General features: G+C 31.3%; 1 protein-coding gene across 6 annotated transcripts in view; it reads left to right on the top strand.

Annotated features, from left to right (window-relative positions):
- The window catches only part of Agpat2 (1-Acylglycerol-3-phosphate O-acyltransferase 2), a 52,970-nt gene that overhangs the window by 14,010 nt on the left and 23,097 nt on the right, over positions 1-15,863 (top strand). Inside the window, exon 1 of one of the 6 annotated variants that reach the window (XM_076396798.1) lies at positions 5,499-5,666. The exons of 4 other annotated variants lie outside the window; for them this stretch is intronic. The gene's annotated coding sequence lies outside the window, so the exon portion shown is untranslated. Of the gene's footprint in view, positions 1-5,498; positions 5,667-7,602; positions 7,687-15,863 lie in introns of those variants that run through there. One more of the 6 variants, XM_076396801.1, reaches the window with a different exon arrangement.

Raw genomic sequence — 15,863 nt, 5'->3', positions numbered from 1 at the left:
ACTAGATAAAAAATATAGTTCAACTTTGTATCGGACATTGGAATGTGACATATACATAGTTTCTGTTTGCGTATTGGAACTGATATTGACATATTCGAGTGATTTAGGTTTAGAAATCATTTTTTACATTTTCATAAGGCATATTTTACAGTTTTTATACTTCCTGTAACATATATTGATCAGTTATTTCTTATGAATTAATCTTGTTGTTGATAAGATGGTAGAGCACGATGTTTTGATATATTTTACTATGTTTTTTTTTCAGTAGGTTGTTGTTTTTGACTAGGAACATCATATAGAGTTACACATTTTTCTTTTTGTATCATGTCTGGTCTGTTCTGGTTAAGCCTATTGGTCTATGAGTATTTCCCAATATATGGCATTTGAATTTTCATTATAAAGTTTTCTTTGATTGACGTAGTTCCGGCTTAGTTCTTGGTAAATTCTATTAGTTGCCCTCTCATATCATTCTTTGTAGTCCGTTGATGCGAACATCTATAATGTTGCCTAGTCCCACTACTTCATATCTCCTTCGTTAACCGGCGGATTTTTAACTATATATATTTCAGAAAGTTCTTGATGGAATACCTTGATCTTGTATGATTAGCAGATGACCGACCTGGTTAATAGACATATAGAATTGTTTTTAGAATGACATAAAATAGCAATTAAATTAAGTTCTCTTCAACATGTTTGTACAGGAGATAACTTACTGGAATGATGTTCTATGTGTCATTATATTACATATGTACACAATCGTCATGGAAAAAGATATTTTTCTGCCTAATGCTGTAGAAAAAGTACAAGTAGTAGCCAGCAAAATCTACAAATGGACTAAAGACTGGAAAATACAGCTTTATAGAACCAAATCTGTTCATGTTAATTTTTTGTTGCGGCGAAATGACAAAAATCGAATTATATCACTTGACCGATTCCTCATCCACAATCAGCTAAATATCTGGTCATCCATCTCGATGGTTGGGTTAAATTGGAAACATCATGTCAAAAGCAGAGAAGATTAGACTCAAAGTCAAGCAACTGTACTAGTTAATCGTTAAGTTTCAACTTGATCTAAAATCAACGAGATTGGTGCTCAGTCAATCATAAAGCCAATTTAGACCTATGGGATTGCACTAAAACATCAAACCAATTGGTAATCCAACGCATCCAAATCAAAGTTCTACGATTAATTACCAATGCGTATCGCTAAGTACCAACAAAGAGCTGCACCATGACCATGAAATCAAATGGATATACGAAGTAATCCGAGATTTTGCCTTAAAACATGAAATATAGTTGTTAAATCATAGAAGCGCGGAAGCAATACTGCTACTGGACAACACGCAGGAAATCAGAAGATTGAAGTGGACCAAACCACACGAATTTGTATAATGTATAGGTATATTCTTAACTTTCACTTAACGTAAGTAGTTTAGTTTTATTTTAATGTGGTATATACATACTGATTACTTGTCTATTAATGCAAGTACAACAGAATAGTAGCAATATATTAATTTATAAATTAAGATTGTACTAAGCATATCTAATACAAGATGTAATTAATAAAAAAATATATAATGTATATCACATAGGATAATTATTGCCCATTGAGCAGATTGCCGAACGCTAGGAGGATAAAAAAAATCATTTTTTAATCGTAAAATTAATTTTTCACTAGCAATAATGCGTGACGTATTTTTGTAATAATTAAATATTCTGCTTTAATATCGATTAAATACGAACAACGTGTTGACTAACTGAAACAGAAAATCGAGTAATTAATTTGGTTTGAAAATAATTTCGTATTGCTTTACATTTATATGATTAATTCATTGGTCTGCATTAAAAATTTAAATTGCTTGCAAATTATTTAAATTCATTTTTTTTAATTCAATATTAATGGGTATTAATCGATTTTTCTCCTTGCATATTGGATGATATTAAGTGGGACGTAAATATGCCTTATATAGGTACTGGGTCTTCAATAAGTTGGATTTCGGAATATTAAAGAAAACGAATTTATATCACTACATAGTATAAAACAAAGTCGCCTTTTCTGTCCCTATATCCCCTATGTGCGCTTAAATCTTTAAAACTACGCAACGGATTTTGATGCGGTTTTTTTCAATAGATAGAGTGATTCAAGAGGAAGGTTTATATGTATAATACATGCATAATATACTAAGGCAATATTGCTAATTTTAGAGGTTTCTAACGTGATGTCGTAAATTAACCTATTTTTTTAGGCTTATTTAGCAATTAGCAAAAACGCTGCCTAACCCTACGAGTTAGATCAAATTAATGTACTACAGTATTGTACACCATAAAAAGGTCTACAAAAAAGTCCGCGATGGTATATGTTTATCTTTTAGGGATAACCCACATTAACCATTTTTATTGTTTACTTTTTACGTGAGAAAATGGCTTATTTACGAAGCTATTTTAAGCAATACGGCATTAATCCTTATCGAATTAAGTACCTTAAATACAGTGTGCAATTAATATAGATCAATATGGTTCCTTACAGCATGTAAATTAAACAAATATTTTCGGACATATTACAAATTTAAAATTTGCGTTTAAAAATGTGTAATGTAATAAAAATTGTATGAATTTAGATATTCCAAAGATAGCAGGAAATCTTCATAGTAAGTATAGGGGAAGAGGAATTGTTTTACTCCAAATTTAATACGTGCAGGCCAAGGGCAGTAATGAATGAACCAAAAATACTGGATCAATTTTAATCATGTTTTCATTGAGTGACATAGGCATATATATTTTATGCCCGTGCAAAGTCGGAGCGGGCCGCTATGTTTTTATATACAACGTTCATATTTTTTCTGTAGTGTATTTAATTTAGTATCAGCATTGCACCCGTGCGAAGCCGGGGCGGGTCGCTAGTTTGTTATATATATTCCAAAGAATCTTTAGGAAATAATTGCTTATGATTATAAAAATTAACCTTTGTGGTCGAAGTATCTACCCAGTGGGCAATAAGTATTTCTTACGATGGAAGTTCTTTGATGCTGTTGTAGCCACAGTAATACTTTTGCCAGTAGATAATCTGTATATAGAACCCAGTACATTGCCTCGTGGAATTTCTGAATATATTGAATATAATGCAATTTGTAATCTTGTATTCCACACTTTATCAAATACCTGATATATGTCTATAAATACAGAAGAACAATATATTTTGGAAACTAACTCTAAATTAATTTTATTTACCGTCAAATCCAAATTGATATTTTGGATTGATATTTTTACATACCCGCTGTATTTTCTAGACCTTACCCCGGCCGACTATCAACTTTTGGCATCAATGGGATAGGCGCTTGTAGAGCAGAACTTCGCCAATTTTGAACAAGTTAGAAAATGGCTACATGAATGGTTTTCCTCAAAGGACTAACAGTTTTTTGGGACGGCATCCACAAAATTCCTAAAAGATGGGCAAGATGTATAGAATTAAATTGCCAATACTTTAAATAAATAAAATTTTTGCATATTCTTTTATATAATTTTTCGGAAATTGTACACATTATCGGTAATGAACTTATAGTTCGCGTGACATCTTCTGGCGCTTTCCTTGGTTTGAGAATCATATTTATTTTAGGTACTTTCCAAATGCTAGGAAAATAATTAATTAGTAATATTACTTTTAATATGAATGTTAATATGAATTTACTAGTCACATTTCAGAGCTTCTTTATAATATTTATTTGTTTAACTTTTATAATAGTAATTTTCTGATGGGGTAGTTTATGAATAAAGAAATAACTTTAATATTGTTGATACATGTAATATATTAATGGATAACTATTATAATAATTTTATATTTTTTTTTATATTGACTTTTGTCGACTTTATATAAGACCATCATAATGAGACACTTAATTATATCCAGTGTCAGTTATTTGTAATTAAAATACAAATTAATACAGTATTTGGTATTTCTAATACAAATACTTCCTAAAAATGTAATTAATAAGTGGTAATAAAAATACCAAACGCTGAGGCATTTTGTAGTTAGTATTTCAAATACTTATGATTTAAATATATTTCAACATAAATACATGAAAAGAAAAGAATTCAAAATCTTGCAATTCATGCCTTGGAGGCAAATGACAAAAGACATGAAATAATGTCTGGGAATAACAGGATTTTAATGTAAATAGACAATGGAAAACAACAGAAATAAAATATTCAGTCATCCATCCAGCTTACTAGCCTTGAAAGCTATCAAAATATGTGAAAATAACAAATGTGTTAATACAAGTTTGAGCTTATCAGGACTTGTAGAAAGATTATTTCTTTAACAAGTTTTATTCATTCCCCCAGTAGGTACATTTAAAAATCTATAATTGTATAAAATTGTGAAACGCGTTGTTTCTGCATTCTTTTACTAATAAATATAGTTATTTTATGGCTTTTTTTAACCGACTTCAAAAAATAAGGAGGCTCTATGTTGACGAATTTTTAAAATTCTTTTTTATTCGAAAAAATGCAAAAAATGCAAAGGTAGTTCCGTTGGAACCAGATCCCAATCTGATTAGGGGAAGGGGAGAGGGGAATCGAAAAAGTGAATAAGGAACTCACTAAAAGTTAAAAAATTATCAAGCTTAGATGTTTTACACAAAAAAAACATTTTAAAATAAAATACGTACATAATAATCGTTGTAATAACTAAATAAAAATAAAGAAACTTATTTAACGTATCTACTACACTACATTTTATATTTTACTACATACATACAATTTAGTTTAATACCGACCTAAACCTATTTATCTATTTACAATATTATTTTAACTAGTATCAACTGACGGTCTTCCTACTGTTGCGATAGCAGCGGGTTCGAATCCTGCTGAGGCATGGTCGTAAATTTATGTTTGTGATTGTTTAATATTTGTGATTGTCCTAGACAAGAGTGTAAGATCCGACAAGAAAATGACCCCAGTAACGCCAGTAACCAGGCTGGGTAAGACTGGATGTCTTCTGAGATGATTTCTAAAGTTGGTCACTCGCCAGTCGGTAGTTCGGAGCCCACGTTAAACTGTAGGTCCAGTCCAGATAAACCCGTAGTTGGTAAAAGAAGACTTTAAAATATATTTAAAAAAATTAGTTTCCCGACTATATTAAATTAAATTTTGAATCTTAACTAGGTGATTATAGGCTACAAAAAAGTCGGTTCAATTTTTTTGTTACAAATATTTTATTTATGGGAGAGTCATTGAATAACGTTGAACTATGATCAATTCCAAGATGTTAGTTTCGTTTTTAGACACTAATATATCACGAAAACAACTAGATTCGTTTATAAATTGATAGAGTTATTAATCACTTCTTCGGCACGGTAAAAATAGTGCCGCCAATCTAGCCGAGCGTTTATATCCATATCGTACGTTGAAAGTCCACGAACGGAACGTGTGATATACGCGTAGAAAAATGTATCTACGAACTCGAACATGACATGGTATGATTTGTTCCGATTCGTTAAAATCAGTCGACAACCATTTGGTATTGTCAGTGAGAGATAGACGAGCGGTCGGAATCGCGATTTTAAGCCGTTCCGTTGTTCATTACATCATAGATGTGCGAACCGAGTGTGTGCGACAAAAACTTGTTTGATTCCCAGTCAGTAGGCGAGTTACTTACGGCGAGGACCGAGGTAGGAGGTTCAGTGATTTTATAGCGTTATTAAGTCGTTTCAGAAATGATTTAATTCATCCTTACGAAGCCTACTTGGCCATTACCCCGTCCTTATTAAGGATTCTGTATCGTTCGTAACCAAAAATTATTATTTTTTGCGTGAACAAGTTTTAAATATATATTTAGAGATACGAATTAGAACTATGTTTATTTCAGTAAATCCGTAAAAAAGAATAATAAACACTTTAGTATCAACCGTGTTTATTTTGTTTAATATTCTACAATTTTTGTTATTTGCTCCAGTCAGTTTAATGTTAGGTTTATTTAAACTTTTAAAATGATTTAAAAATATGGTAATTAAATAGTTTATACACGTACGTCGCGTTTATTATCAGCATTTGAGTGTTATTGTCATACTTTTGGTTTGCCACATTTATAAGTAAGAATGAATGATTTGGCCAGGAGTCCGTAATTCATGATGACCAATTTGATTTCAATTCCATCTAATCCGTAACATCACCTTCCTTGGAATCAATGTTGATTTTGCAACCGTCAAAACTGAGTTTTTACTGTTAAACTGAGGCTTTTACCACTATCTATTTTGTGAATTATTTTCATATGTACTGCCTCATTGATTTATTCACCGTTACTTCATATGGAACTAAACTATCGAGCTTCTTTTAGTATTTAGTCTTTTGTAATTGATTCAAAACTGCCTTATTGTTATTTACCTTATTGACTAGGGCTAAGTTCTTCTTTAACATCGAAATTTCCGGAATTAACAAACTGAACAAAAATTTCCGAACAAGCAAACAAGCTCACTCAAGCAATTGACATCTATTTTGATGTTAGATTAAATTAGAAACATTACATTAGACAATAAGCAGTGCAGATCACAGTCCAGATCAAAGAATGATGCTGATAATATATATCAAGGATGACGCGGTAATTCAATGTTGGTAAAACAAAGTCCTTTGATTAATTAGCAGTTATTTTACTACCTAACCAGTGCAAAACTACAGGATTATTTCGAAATCAAATGGATTTAAGAAGTTATCCAAGATTTTGCCCTAACTTTGAATTAAGCTTACCGAATCACAGTAATGTAGTAACAATAGATAAAATACAAGAATTTGTATAATGTATAAGTGTTTTTTTTTATATTTTAAAGTATCGTTTTATTAACGAGACATCCGGGCTTACCCAGCCTGGTTACTGGCGTGACTGGAATCATATTCCTTGTCTGATTTTACACTCTTGCTTAGGACAATCACAAATATTAAATAATCACTAACATAAATTTACGACCATGCCCCAGCAGGATTCGAACCCGCGACTATCGAAAATTAATTTTATAAATTATAGTTGAAATTAAAATGGCCTTTCAAAGATACTATATTATGGTTTCAATAAATAAATATTGCTGTAGATATCCAATTTTAAAACCATCTATCGCATTTATGGAGAAAAGCCCTTGAAACTTTGAAATTTAATATTCCTCTACGAAAGTTTTTTTAAGTTGGATAAATCTTTTTTTTGTTTAATTAATAATATTTCTAGTTTTCACAAAATATACTGAATATTTTTAATTCAGAATAAAAGTAGATATATATAACTACTGATGAAATAACAGGAACAGGAAGTACTTTTGTAGTTCCTTATAAAATGCTGATTGTGATACAAGATCGGTCATATCAATAACTATATTTGAAACAGGTGTAATATTTATATATATTTATTCATATGTAGATTCGAGACTTCATATCCAACAAATAACCCTGATTTCTTCTCACTATTTGTGACCCTTCGTAGAGCAATGTTGATTCAGTTTGTTTAATTTAATTTTTGTTGTTTTAATTTTTATTTGTTGTTATTTTATTTGTATTATAGTAGTTGTTTTTATTTTATTGTTTTAATTTTTGGTCTGGTGATCTAAAATTTCAGACCTAAACAGAATTAACATTTGATGGATGCACTTCCACAATAACTATATTAAGTGAGCTTAGTCTGCGCAGAACTCAACAATGACATAAAGTTTTGTACGTATCTCTTTAACATGATATTTAAATCATTGAGATAAAACCTGATATATTGAAATAAGCTTCACTATTGAAGTAACCAATCAGGAAAATGAATTAAGGTTTATTACAATTTGAAATATAAGTATAGTGTACGTTAACACTAAGATAATTATGAAGGATAAATGTTGGTTGTAGCAAATAAATGTTAGAACTCTCGAATGAAGCGATGAAGACCATTGTTGAGACTAATAGCTTTAAAATTATAACCATTAGATGTCACTGACTATATCCATATAATTATTTGCAAATTAATGTGACTATTATATACTTTTATATCCCCTATATAATCAAAATATGAGTAAACATAGAATTATTTAAATCGTGTTTATTTTGGTGGTTGGTAAACAGATATATTGTTTTTGTTAAATGTTCCAAAAAATAAAAACAAACGTCGTTGATCTCGCTCAACGTTAATTACTTCAACGCATTATTATTATTGTGCTTATTGGCAAGTCAAACACTATAGATTTATAGTAAAAATGGTTTATTTATAACGAATGTTAAAGCATACAGCTTTATTAATATTTTTGCTAAGAACGAACTTTGAATAATAAATAACCAAGTAATTTTGATTGTTAGTTATTTGTTTCTATTAACTATTTCAGTATATTAACAATATTTAAACCAATTATTAAGTTCCTTCATACTTCTATACTTATATTTGATGTCAATAAAGACCGCAATAGGTCAATTGAAAAGTCGTCGGCCTGGCACATAGATGGTGCTACTAGAATTAAATCCATTTGTTTTTTAGTTAGCCCTAACCCTCAAAAGATGCGTGTATAAATTTGACCGCTGTCGGATCATTAGTTCGTGAATTATAACATTTTGAGTGAAGCAACTTTTTTTATTGTCAAAAAAGAATCAAAAATGAGTTTCGTGTTGATAAAATATTGTTTTGTTATGGAAAAAACTACAGTTGCAAAATACAGGAAAATCAACCATCAAGGATTGGCATGCTAAGTTTAGATGTGGTAAAATGAGCACCGAAGACGGTGCACGCAGTGGACGCCCAAAAGAGGTTGTTACCGACGAAAATAAATCCACAAAATGATTTTGAATGACCGTAAATTGAAGTTGGATGAAATTGCAGACACTCTAAAAATATCAATTGAACGTCTACATCATATCACTCACGAATATTTGGGTATGAGAGAGCTCTGTGCAAAGTGGATGCCGCGCGAGTTCATTTTTAACCAAAAACAACGACGAGTTGACGATTCGGAGCAGAGTTTGAAGATGATCAAGCGTAATAAACCCGAGTTTTTGCGTCGATATGAGATAATGGATGAAACATGGCTCCATCATTTCACTCCGAAGTCCAATCGACAGTCATCCGAGTGGACTGCACAGGATGAACCCTCTCAAAAGCGTGGGACAGTCGGCTGGCAAGATTATGACGTCTGTATTTTGGGATGCGCATGGAATAATTTTCATTAACTACCTTGAAAAGGGAAGGACCATCAACAGCGACTATTAAATAACGTTATTGGACCATTGGAAGGACAAAATAGCCGAAAATCGGCCGCATTTAATGAAAAAGAAAGTGCCGCTTCAGCAACGTACTACAAAAATGGTATCGAAATATTGGAAGGTCGCTATAATCAGTATATAATAACTTTGAAGGGAATTATGTTGAATAAATAAAACTAATTTTGCCAAAAAATGTGTTTCACTATGGTAGGCTGGTGACTTTTCAGTTGACCTGTTATTTACTTTTAGTTCTTCAAGTAATTTCATCTTTCTCTGGGCTAAACCTTTTATTTATTAACACGTTTTTTTGCAGGTAAATCTTATTAACAGCTCTATAAAAAGGAATATTTGTATCTCTATGAAGCTTTTAACACTATATTTAACTATTTATCAGTTAGCTCATTATATATAGATCATTTAGCTTTATTGGTTATTAATGAAAGTGTTATCGGTTTAGTGTTTTTCATTAAGTGTGCTCCAAATAGCACTAGAATCATCTAGATTATCTGATCTCGTCACAAATGTCATGTTGATAGAATAATTTAACATAGTTGAACGTGTTTTATTTTACTAATGATTCGTTGCTCAAATATTTCTGTTCGTGTATTTATTTATATATTTTCTCATCGGCTATTATTTGTTTTTATTTTCTTTTAACCATTGTTTACATTTTGCGTAGTTCACTTTGTGTTGCCTTCCTGTTAAATTTAGCCAATTGGTATTATGTAGGTTATTGTTGGCTTCTTATCATTCTGTTTTTTTTTGTGATGAAGCAGTTATAGTTGGCCATTGTTGTTTTCACGATGACTGGATTATATCAACACAGATAATACAAACTATTTCAAATTTAATTCATTTAAGAAGGTTTGACTGCTGCTTGAGACTTTGTTGATAAGGACTTTGCTGTATTTGTTCGTAGAGGTTACCGACTGTCGCTTAGTCTTCCAGGGAGTCATTTCTCAAACATATTCTCATATTTGATTTCCAGATTATAGTTACAATTTTTAAATCTTCTAAGACTTCTTTACTAAGGTCTCATCCAGCTTGCGATTATTTATAGCAGCACATTCAATTTAAGCTAAAAAATAATTATTTGCTCAAATAATACTTTATCAATTTAAAATTATTGCTATATTAAAGCTATTTTCATTAAAACGTTACTAAATTACTAGAATTCCTGTATGCGTAATTTATATATTAAAAACCAGTTTCCTGAATAATAGTTAGGATTTCTAGAAAATTTAGGTGTTATTTTTAAATATGTTTTTATGTTATGTATTAGTATTGTTCTTTATTAACTAATTTCTTTTAATTAACGGTTAATTAGATTAATGTAGAAGATATAATTAAAATATCAATACAATTTAGGGTTGGGAACTATCGACTGAAAACAATTTAAACAATCGATAGTGAAAAAATTAGGTGATGTCAGAGGAAGATGTACGAAACCTTTCCTGTATCAATTGTGAGAAAGGAAAGGATAGAGATAATTGCTTGGGGCAGTTAATTTTATATGTGCTTACATTTACCAATGGTAGTACAAGCGAGACGGAGAAGTACATATTCCTTCACTAACTTTAAAAAAAGAAAGGGAAACAAATAATTACTGAATACTATTAAAGTGCAACTAATAATTTTATTTTAAACGAAGTAGAATTATTTTATTTTTGAATGTTCTGTGAATTTGTAAAAAGGAATGGAATAATACCGCAAAAATGTTTTATCGTATTTTAATATGTTGTAATTGTTATTTTTAAATAATATACTATAATAAAAATAGACAATATAATAGAACTTAACCAAAACCTACAAACTAAAGATGTACAATAACCATAAATACTAAATAAAAATTAAACATATACCTAATCATAGAATAAAAAACTAGTCCATGACATAATTAGAAATCATCGCACAATAACTAGTACAGCTATTTTAGATAAAGTAAATACTTTATTTATTATTTAACTGAAATATGTTTTAACAAAAATCCAGAGAGTTATCTATTATTGCCATAAAACAGTCAAAAGTATTTTACTATTAGTTACAATTTTAATCTTTTTTACCTTATTACATTAACAGTCTTAAAAAATATCGTTCCAAAATGCTGCTATACTAATATACAATATATTGTTATTTACAAGAAAACTACCCAAAAAATTATGAAACTATATATATTACATATAAATCTATGTAAGCATAAATTGGGTACATTTTTGTCAAGCCACGACTAGGACCACAAAGCCATAATGTCAAAAATTAGTTGAATTAAACTAGTGGAACCAAAAATAGTAATTAAAAGTACACGACTGAAAACAGTCAACTGAAACAGTCACTGGTAAAAAGTAGTAAACTCAGTCGAACCAAAAATAGCGATTGAAACAGTCGATAGTAAAAAGTAGTCAGTTACTAAACAGTAGATAGTAGTTTTCAGTCGATAGTTCCCAACGCTAAAAATTCTGCTACACGCTAGAATTTTACATTGATCTTTACAAAATAGTCCTTGAATGCAGTTTTTATTGGTTTTCAAAGTGACACTATTTAAATATAATTAATTTCAAAAATACGTTATTATAAGGGCTATTTTAGTACGATCAGATCGATTACTCACTCGAATTGAAGATGATAGAAGGCCCAATACCCAGTGTTTATTTAACTGTTAACGTATATAACATATGTCTTAATATTTATAAACTCAAATTGCATAAGAATTGAAGCTTTATAAGTATATATAGCGAAGACTGCAAATGGATGCTAATTTTTTAGCAAGATCTAAATAAAAAGGACTACTTATCATGAAACTATAACAAAGTAATTTTCTATCTAAAGTTTCATCAATTGTCGAGTCTTGATAGGACTGGAATTATTGACTATGACATGACTATGACAATGGGCAGGTTGTAGCCATTCGCTAGATTTAATTGCGTTGGATTTCTTTTTATTCTATTTATTCTATAAATTCTATTTATAAATCTTAAAAATCCTTTGGAGAACATTGTTTTTGACCATACTGGGGATATTAAGATCAAATCTAAAGATAATTGGAATTGTAGTGAACTGTTCTTCTGTAATAACAACCGTTAATCAATCCGTAAATTTAAATATCGTTCTATAGTAATCATGACCCACCCGTTTAACACTCAAAACTGATAATTAAAAAACTTCATTAGGATTTTATAAAGAGGCGCCTATTGTGTCGCGTGTCTTTATTTAATCAGCGTCTGGAACGGCCGAGAGCTAAATAAATTTAAGTTCCTGCGGGACGCTTATTCCCCCTCTCTTTTGAATGCCCCAAATCCGGAAGTCAAGGTTCAAAGGAGAGGTGGACGGTTTTATGTTAAAAATGGGATAGGATTAATAAGTTAAGACGACTAAATGAAAGGATTCGTCCGTCAAGTTTCTGTATTCCTGTATATTCCATCAAAAAGCATATAAAAGGTTTTTGTTAATGTTTTTCCTGTAAGGTGGACTTACCTGCTTAAGAACCAGAACGTGTTGGAGTTTGTCAATCAATTTTAGATATACCGAGTGTTGTAGAATATTAAATTATTAGTAAAATTGTCGTTGATATTACACATTAAGATGTGGAAGACACAGCGTACAATTTTTTTCATTAATCGTCATTTCATTTCATCTTACATTAAGTATGCTTAGTACAATCTTAATTTACAAATTAATTTATTATTAGTGTTCTGCTGTACCGAACGGGATTAATGTATTTTATCAGTATGTATTTCCCATATTAAAATAAAACCAAACTGTTTAATCTAAAGTTAAGAATACACTTACGCACTTAACAAGTTCGTGTGATTTGGTTCGCTTCAATCTTCTGTGGTTTTCTGCGTGTTGTATTTAGCCGATTCTGCTTGAGGAATCGGGCACCCGTCAAGTGATATAATTAGGTTTTTGTGATTTCGCCATTTACTCAAATTAAACATCGACAGATTTGGAGCTAACATTTTAAGCTGTATTTTCCAGTCTTTAGTCCATTTGTAGATTTTGCTACTTACTGTTACTTGCTAAGTACTGTTTCTTTTGTTGTTGGGCAATCAGCAGTATAGAGCAGATATAGGAGTGGTCCCACGATACTATCTTGAGGAAATAGTGAACAATGAAGAAAATTATGTAGGTACAAGGGCAGTTTGATAAGTCAGTAATTCTTTGAATGGAATATTTTTTCGGCAAAAAAGAGTTGTATACCTCAACATAACCTCTTTTTTAATTCAATATATTTGGCCTAGTCTTATTTTCAAGTTTTTTATACCTTCTTATTTTTATTTCAATAATGACGTCTTTATTCCACCAAAATCTCTTATCACACTGACATTTATTCAGGTTTGAAAACAGGAATTAGTTTCTGGAGTCTTCGCAGCCCAATTTATGGATTCTGTAATGGTTACTACACAAGTATACATATTTTCATTGTTTTGATGAACACTTTTTTCTTCGCCAAATACAAAAATTTCTTCTCAGCGAGCATTTTTTTGAGATCTGAGAACAGGAAATAGTCGCTGGGGGCCAGATCTGGAGAATACGGTGAATGAGGAAGCAATTCGAAGCCCAATTCATTGATTTTTGCCATCGTTCTCACTGACTTGTGACACGGTGTATTGTCTAGGTGAAGCAGCACTTTCTTTTTCTTCAAATGCCGCCGTTTTTGGTCCTTCAAACGGTCCAATAACGCTATGTAATAGTCACTGTTGATGGTCCTTCCTTTTTCAAGGTAGTCAATGAAAATTATGATATGCGCATCTCAAAATACAGACGCCATAACCTTGCCAGCCGACTGTTCCGTTTTTCTACGCTTTGGAGCGGATTCTTCGTGTGCAGTCCACTCGGATGACTGTCGATTATACTTTGGAGTGAAATGATGGAGCCATGTTTCATTCATTGTTACATATCGACGCAAAAAAAATGGGTTTATTATGCTTGATCATCTTCAAACACTGTTCCGAATCATCAACTCGTCGTTGTTTTTGGTCAAAAGTGAGCTCGCGCGGCACCCACTTTGCACAGAGCTTTCTCATACCCAAATATTCGTGAATGATATGATGTACACGTTCAGTTGATATCTTTGGAGTGTGTGCTATTTCATTAAATTTTAATTTACGATCATTCAAAATCATTTTGTGGATTTATTTAATGTTTTCCTCGGTAACAACCTCTTTTGGGCGTCCGTTGCGTTCACCGTCTTCGGTGATCACTTCACCACGTCTAAGCTTAGCATACCAGTCCTTGATGGTTGATTTTTCTGGGGCAGTGTCCAGAAACTCGGCATCAAGCCAAGTTTTTACTTCAACTATATTTTTTCCCTTCAAAAAGCAATATTTTATCTACATGCGAAATTCCTTTTGATCCATTTTTTTTTCACAATTACAAAAGTTGCTTCACTCGAAATTCACAAACTAATGATCCGACAGCTGTCCAATTTATACATGCATCTTTTGGGGGTTAGGGCTAACTAAAAAACATATGGATTTTTGGAAGTTTTGGATTTTTTTCGTTGAAAGCAAATGAAAATTTTTTTAAACTGCCTTTCAGATATTGACTTGGGGTTACAATCAATTTGGAAATCTAAATAAACTTTTTGTGTTTTATATCAAAACATTTTTTCACAAAAAAATACTATGCTATCAAAAGGGAGTATTTTTTTTGTTAAAAGAATATTTTTAAACTAGAGCCTTTGTATTTTTTTATTATTTTAACATATTCATTTGTTACTGGTTCAAGTCAATGACACAGTACAATAACACGGAATAAATGTTTTAAATACATTGGCACATGTTCAAATCCATCAAAAAAAGTCAAATATTTATATTACTCGTCGAAAAATATTCGGTTAAAATATTATATTTTCCACGTTGTGTTGACAGTCCAGGATATAGGTAGAGACCAAGGTTGCCTTTTATATTTCGTCATTTGAGATCGAAACAATTGTTTACTAAAGTTGTTTCTCGACATATTCTTTGAAAAATTCAATTGTTATTCATTCGACTAAGCTTGCTCTTCACATTCCAATCTTTAATTCAATAACAGATCAATTGAAAAGTCCCCGGCATTATACATAAATGGCGCTACTAAAATTAAATCCAATTGTTTTTTAGTTAGCCCTAACCCTCAAAAGGTGCGTGTATAAATTTGACAGCTGCCGGATCGTTAGTTTGTGAATTAAAGCATTTGGTGTGAAGCAACTTTTGTTATTGAAATGGATATAAAGGAATTTCGCGTGTTGATAAATATTGATTTTTGAAGGGAAGAAATACAGTTGAAGCAAAAACTTGGCTTGATGCCGAGTTTCCGGACACTGCCCCAGAAAAATCAACCATCAAGGATTGGTATGCTAAGCTTAGACGTGGTGAAATGAGCACCGAAGATGGTAAACACAGTGGTGGACGCCCAAAAGAGGTTGTTACCGATGAAACATTAAAAAAATCAACAACATGATTTTGAAATACCGTAAATTGAAATTGAATGAAATAGCAGACACTCTAAAGATATCAACTGAACGTGTACATCATACCATTTACCAATATTTGGGTATGAGAAAGCTCTATGCAAAAAGGTGCGGCGTGAGCTCACTTTTGACCAAAGGCAACGATGAGTTGATGATTCGGAACGGTGTTTGAAGATGATCAAGCGTAATAAACCCGAGTTTTTACGTCGAT

Source organism: Rhynchophorus ferrugineus, unplaced genomic scaffold, assembly GCF_030347505.1.
Source record: "Rhynchophorus ferrugineus isolate W39M unplaced genomic scaffold, kcgeb_rfMv2 rfM2, whole genome shotgun sequence".
NCBI lineage: Eukaryota > Metazoa > Arthropoda > Insecta > Coleoptera > Curculionidae > Rhynchophorus > Rhynchophorus ferrugineus.
The sequence above is the reverse complement of the archived record's forward strand: the minus strand, read 5'-3'. Positions and strand labels throughout refer to the sequence as shown.